Source organism: Lagenorhynchus albirostris, chromosome 18 (genome assembly GCF_949774975.1).
Source record: "Lagenorhynchus albirostris chromosome 18, mLagAlb1.1, whole genome shotgun sequence".
Classification (NCBI taxonomy): Eukaryota; Metazoa; Chordata; class Mammalia; order Artiodactyla; family Delphinidae; genus Lagenorhynchus; species Lagenorhynchus albirostris.
Window position 1 is genome coordinate 46,173,383 of NC_083112.1, and position 7,281 is coordinate 46,180,663.

Genomic DNA, 7,281 nt, shown 5'->3' on the forward strand with positions numbered 1-7,281 from the left:
ATCTTCTGTCTGGAACATCATCAGTTCTGGCCATGACTCCCTTGAATAAAATTTATTTATTATTTTTAAAACATCTCATAATGTGATATCATGTATTTTATTCATATTATCTTATTTTGAGTTTTGTTTGAAAGGATTATTTGTTAATTAGTAATGCGGGATAGTTATTCTGAAGCTAGTTTTCTGAATAAGAAAAATGTTTTATGTAGCATTTATCTTATTTTTTTACATCTATCTTTTTTCACATGTGTATTTTAATCTTTTGAACATTGGTTTTTCTGTACTTTTCTATAACATTACATAGTTAGTCTTAGATTCATGTCTGAGTTTAACCAAGAATTTTTAAAGACTCTTGAGCTGGTTTCAATTCATTGTATGTGATGCTCTAGCTTTTAAGATTTCTTACTTAAAATGTGAATAATGGAAAACCATATATAACAAAAATATCTTAATTTTGGAGATAGATCATGACTGTTATTGTCCAATAATATGACAAACTCTGCTTCTTAATGTGGGTGTGTCAGTGTGTGTGTAGTTGAAATTTTAAAGGAATTGGGATGTTGATATGATTTTTGTTAAAAATGTTTTTGAGAAACTTGTAAGATAAATTTAGCGCCCAAAAGACAATTCCTGCTTTTCTATAAATCTTACTAAGTATCACATAAATGAAGTTAAACATGCTACTTTTTTCCAATATAATTAAGTAAAAATAAGGACAAAAAACACATAAAACTCTTGAACTCCAAAGGAGTAAGTTAGCAGCATTGAGTGTAAATAATGTTTATGGAGTAAACATAATTGGGCTGCAAGTGAAAAGAGGTTATATATTTAAACCGACTCAACCATCAGTGAAGATATTCTGGAGGAGGTGAGTTTGTTGGACCTGTGTGAATAAAAGACAGGGAAGACTTTCTTGGATTCCTTTTTTCTTTCTAGCTGGTATTTGAATAAATGTGAGTGGGTGAGATCACCCAGGCAGAGTGTGAATTGAGGGCAAATTGAGAAGTGTGAATTGTAAAGCAAACGGGGTCAATGAAACAATCCAGGGGAGACACATATTTTAAAAATGGATACCAGAAACACTAAAGAAAATAAGGGGGAACAAAAAGCAAAATGGGGGCAAATCAGGAGAAAGCAGTACGTTGGAGGAGAAATATTGGGGCAAAAGACATTTTGAGCAAAGGGAACATAGGTATTTGAAAAGGAGAAAGTATTCAATCCATTAATGCTATAGAAAGTTCAGGGACAGAAATTCTCCCACAGCTGGATAATTTAGAAGACACTGGTGACCTTTATCAGAGGAAAGAGCAATTGCTGGTATTCGATGCCATATTTCAGGGTGACAAGCACTGGTGATTATTGGTGAGTAAAGAGGGGAAAATAGAGACAGCTATTATAGACTATTCTCTCTGGAAATTTGGCTGTGAATGGACGGGGATAACGGGATATGGGAATGGGTCATGTCAACTACAAATTGGCATTTTCCATTGGCACTTGCCATCTACCTCTACAAGGATTAAATCGTGCAGCTGCAGCTGCTGACTTTCAACACCCCTTAAAAGGGGTTCAGGGTGGAGAGCTGAAATGAGCCACTCTGTGCTCTGGGATACACTGGCAGAACAGGTCTTCAGATAGTTAGATATTTTCAGGAGCCAATTTTATGAACCTTGTATCTCCTCATATCTAGAAAAGCACTAAAATCCTCCATGGTGACATCTGCTCCTCGTGACTAGGAGTAACCTGCATGAAACTAGCAGAAACCTTCTGTAAAAAATATGTGCTTGATTGCATGTATTCCCCCCTCACCAAAATCACATATATACTGACCTTCCCCCCTGCCCCTTTGGGGCAGTTTCTCAGAGCTATCTGGGATGCTGTCTCCCGGCCTGCAATCTTCATTTTGCCCCAAATAAAACTTAACTCTCACGTTGTGCATTTGTCCTTTCTTTTTTTTTCTCTTTTGTGGTACGCGGGCCTCTCACTGCCATGGCCCCTTCCGCCGTGGAGCACAGGCCCCGGACGCGCAGGCTCAGTGTCCATGGCTCACGGGCCCAGCCGCTCTGCGGCACGTGGGATCCACCCGGACCGGGGCACGAACCCGCGCCCCCAGCACCAGCAGGCCGACTCCCAACCACTGCGTCACCAGGGAAGCCCTGTGCATTTTTTCTTAAGTTGAGAGTCACATAACCTTGGAGTAAACATAGGGTCATAATAATTGTAATAAAATACTATTTTGGGCCATCCACAAAATCTTTTCAACATTTTAGGGAGTCCCTGAAAATGTATCATTTGCAATCAAAACCCTAGTCCTTGAGCCACACGGAGTCCCTCATGCCTCCAGCATGTGTATGTCAGCACAGTTCTCTCAACTTGATGGCTCTGTTTTCTCTCCAACTTTGGCTGCTTTTGCTGTCGTTGCTGTGTGACATCACCAATTCCTTTTCTTTTAAATATAAAATATAACTTAAGTCACTGGGTCCTCTTCCTCCTTTTTTCTGATGTGTGCCGTCTTTTCCACATCTTTAATTTCTGCTGTAACAGCATCTCTCTGAAGTGGGGAAAACACCACTCTAATCTTACAACTACACATAATGAGCTTTACAGTATGGAGAAAGCATTGTAATTTCCTTGAATGGAAATTATTAATTTTAAACCACAAAACCTAACCAAATCCCATCACACAAAAAAATTAAAATTTTTACCCTGTATTGTTCTGTCTCTACCACATGGGCAGAGTAGCTGGGATTTTTTCCCCTGATACTAGCGTTATGTCATTTTTAACATCTTCTCTTCTTGGCATTTGAACAGAAGCTATTGGAGTAAATAATAGAGCCACAAAATAGTCTGAGTAGCACATACTGAATCAGTATTGATGGAGCAGAGAAACTTGGAAGAGCAAATTAGAAGTAATCCCATGGACTTCAGAGCTCAGAATGAGAAGCAGATTGGAAATGGCTGGCTATAGATGGATTGAGAACATTTATGTATTTCCTGGATTTTGCTTTAAAAAGTGTACCTTGAGTGAGGTACATAATCTGAATGAGCAAATTAATGTACAATAATTAAATATCCAGCCAATAAAGTTACACCAAGTAAACCATAGCTTACAAATCTCAGACACTTCAGAAAAATTTTAGAATCACTATTTGATAGGCTAAGACAAAATTAGTTCAGTCTCATTAAAATACTGAAATCAAACCTCGTTATTTTTTTAATCAACATGAAATTAAATGTTTACTTTTCAAAAATTTGTTGTCATTGCTTACTAGAGAAAATTAACTGTTTCATTATTTATCATTAGTGGCTCATTTATGTAATGTGCCACTTTGTTTAGTTTTTCATCTTTGAAAAATTAACAATGAATTTGGTTTCTTTGAGGCTCCAGACCCTTATATTTATATGCAAAGTTGTCCACAGAATCTATTTTATGCTATTCTTTTTTAAACTGGTACACACTCTTCACACCTATATTTCAAATGTGGAAATGCATATTTGCAAGCAGTAATACAAAAGCATTCATGAAGAATGCATAATCTCTGAAAATTGTGAAAACATCCCCGCTACCAATACATTTCTAAATACAAAACTGACTACCATATTGTTACTTCTGTGTAGCAGAAGTTCATTTTCAAAACAGATAAAATTCAGTCTTTAGATGTGAATGGTATGAATGACAGTCTTTTCTTTCTTTTTTTTTTTAAATTTCTTAGTTGTTTGGGATCCTTAAGCATGCAAGCCTCAAAGGGGAGGGTCCACAAAGGAACCAGGGTTGTCTTATGGCACCCAGTTAAGCCAGAGCTGGGAATGCCTCTGGGTCATCCACGTCAGGAGCAGAAGCACTTGACTTGTCAGTCCTGATGCCACGGTTTGGACGTCCACCACGCCCACGGCCACCTCGTCTTCCCCTGCCACCATGTCCTGGGCGGCCAGGCTCTCAAAAATTGATCTCCAGCTGAGACGTTATATCATTTGCTGGCTTCCGGAAATGGTGATCCATAACCGAGTCTTCAGCGTGAACCTCTTCACTCTTTGACTTATGAAGAACAAATCCCTTCTTCCACTGCCCGTCAGCACCTTCTTTTAGTTTTCAGATGTTAAATTCTACTTTTGCCCTGTCCTTATTTTGAATAGCCTTCCACGCATCCAAAGTCATTTCTTTTGGGTCTTCTTCCTTCACTTTTCAACTTCATTCTCCTTATTTTCAGTGTCTGCCACTGGATGTTCTTCACCTTCAGGTGTTTCCTCAGTCACATTTGATTGCTCCAAGTCAGTTAATTCATCTTTGACAGTTCCCCAGCTGTGAGATCCGCTACCTCCACGCTTGTCCTCATGCTTCAGGCCAGATCCGTCACTTCCACTATGCCTATCAAATTCACGTTTGTCACGAGAATCAAAGCCATCTCCCAGGCCCATTCCCCGTCCACAACCTCCTCGACCTCTTCCAAGAGGTCGCCACCAGGGAAGCCCCCCACCCTTTTCTTCAAGGGGCTTTTCAAATCGTCTTTCACGAGGTGGTCACCTTTCTGGTCTCCTATCAATTATCTTCTCTTCACCCTGAAGTTGTTGATCAGGTCTTCTCCCAACGCGTCTTTTTCCTTCTTTCTTAAGTGCCACAGGTGGCTGCATCTCCTCCTTCTTGTCAACCACGCCGACGCTGGGAGGCAGCGGGTTCTTGATGTCTTTCTGGGACTCTTTATGCAGCTGTTTGCCCACCGCGTTGGAGTTTGGGCTACGGCCTGAGCTGCGCTCTTGGCCCCAGGGCCCCCAAAGCCGCCCCCGCCGGCTTCTTTTTTCTTGTTCTCTGCTGCCTTCAGCACCTCGAAGGGGTCCGATTTGTTGTCAAATAGCTGGTCGAATCGGTTGGTGACCACGCAGCCGAAGCCTTCCTGTAAGTGCCCAGGCATGATGGTGGCTCGGCGTCGCGTTCCTCCACGGATTGCAGCAGGCCGCGCCGAGCTGAGAGTGCCTGCTTCAGCTCTTACCACAAGATGGCCAGGCTATTCTTTTTGAATAAATTCTTAAATGAACATTACTTCCGCTTTCTTCCCAAGACCTTTTTATATTCGTATAAGATTGTTATCCAGATGATTTATTCTTTGCTGATTAAAGATGAAGAAGACCATAAGTTTATTAATTGTTAGATTTATATGTGCAACGTGAAAGTGAGTGAATCAAATGTAAATCCCATGTCGTGTGCAAATGCACAATAGATTTATGTAATCTAACAAATTTATAAAGGAAATTTGACGGTATGCACTAAAAATTATTTTGCGGCACACATAACATAAAATTTGCATTATAAACCAAGATACTGTCTGCAACTCACATATGCAGGGGAACATGTCTGCATCCTCAAAGCCGCTCTAACCCTACATGTACACATAAAGAGCTTTATAGTATGGAGAAGGCATTGCAATTTCCTTAATGGAAATTATTAATTTTAAGCCACAAAAACAAACCGAATCCCATCACGCACAACCTAAAAATCTAGAATCCCTAATGTTCACCAACTTTAGTATCTTGAGCCTTGAATTAAATTTGTAGAACTCAAATCCTACATGCATATATACATCCTCTGGATTAGACAATGTGGTTGTCATTCTAGCATTATATTGCTTGAGGTCCAATGTTCTCAAATTTTTACTTCCAATTTTCATACTTGCATCGGTACTTATATTAATTTTGGTCATGTTTACCTTAGAAGGAGACAAGGGTGATAATTTATTTATTTTAGATGATACCTAGCTTATTTAGAGCAAGTAATTTCATACTCTATGAAAATTAAAATATTGTGATTATGAGACTTTTTGTCAAAATCAAGATCTATTGTTAGGAGACACTGACATGATGCTTTATAACTTTTTAGTCATCCAGCCAAAGGGTAGTTTGGTTTCATAGATAACTATGTTAATGATCATTTCAAATTTTCCTATTATTAGTGCAGCTTTATATTTAGAAGAGTTGGTGAATAAAATAATTATCCATCTTGACGGTAGAGCTTGTCTTTCTAACTGTCCTACATAAAATCTTTAGGCAGAAGAAACAATCAAAGCTTTGTAGAACAAATGAATTAATTGTAAAATTAATTGGGCCATGTTTCTACTTTTAAAAATCAAGTTACATTTTAGTGAGTCTGTGAACACTTTTACTAAAGAAAGCCACAATCAGACTGAATATACTAATGAAATTGTCTCCCTACATTTTAGGGAATTATTTTCTGTATCTTATCAAGGATGCTTAATATATATTATAAAGCAAAATTAAGAAAAAATACTAAAAAAAATAACGGTGAACTATTTCATATGATTTTCTAGAGATGAGAAACATCACTGATTTGCCAATGATACAAATGTTTTTTTGCATTAGCTTTTAGATTGGAAGGCTCTATTTCCACAGATTTCACATTAAGAAACTTTCATTCCCTACAAATACTGACTCCATAACAATAGCCAAAGAAAGTATGCTTTGTACCCAAATTGGCTGATATTTCACTCATCAGTTTTTTTGCTGATTTTTAAAATCTTGCTTTAATATTTGCATCACAGCACCAGAGAAATTAAGTTAGACACTGCAGAGGAATTCTGCAACACTATAAAAAAAGGCTTCTGCAAGTTTGTTTTTATTTTTTTTAAAGAATGGAGTCAGTGTGTCATTTTTGTGCCCTTTAGTTAAGTGAATATATCATAGTTGTTTTTTAGTGAGTTATAACGTTGAGAGTTAGAAAGCTTACTTAGGTATAAAGATCAAGGTTATAGCACACAAAGAGCCAGAGTGGTTATGAAGGAAAGAAGAAAGGGAAAGAAGGGAGAAGGGAGGGAAGAAGAATTTATTTTTTACCAAAAAAAAAAAATCTTTTTTCTTACACGGCTACATATATGGTTTTAATTGTCCTCCCTCAAATGTGTTTTCTCATGTGAGTTCTGTAGATGTCCTCAGAGCAGCAGTTTCTTGACAATTTCTTTCACCATCACTTGACCTTAAAATGTGATGTGTGGAATACTTTAACACTCCCACAGACCCAAATGTAGAAAATAAATAACTCACTATACTCACATAGTAAGAGTGAAACAATTCATAAATATTTATTGAGAGAGTGAGTAGAGCTTTGAAATGAGAGTGTGGCTCTGAAATTGAGGTCGATCTGAGCTGTGTTCTGGTGTCAGGATTTAATTACTGAATGACTGTATCCAAGTTTATCATTCCCACTGGTACTGTATGGCGGCATCTCTGTCTTCTTGATTTAATTCTTGCTTTAGCTACAGTATAAAGCCTGGCTCTCAG

General features: G+C 38.1%; 1 pseudogene; it reads right to left on the reverse strand.

Annotated features, from left to right (window-relative positions):
- Positions 1-3,679: 3,679 nt before the first annotated feature.
- On the reverse strand, positions 3,680-4,992 carry LOC132508669 (SERPINE1 mRNA-binding protein 1-like; annotated as a pseudogene).
- Positions 4,993-7,281: the final 2,289 nt, after the last annotated feature.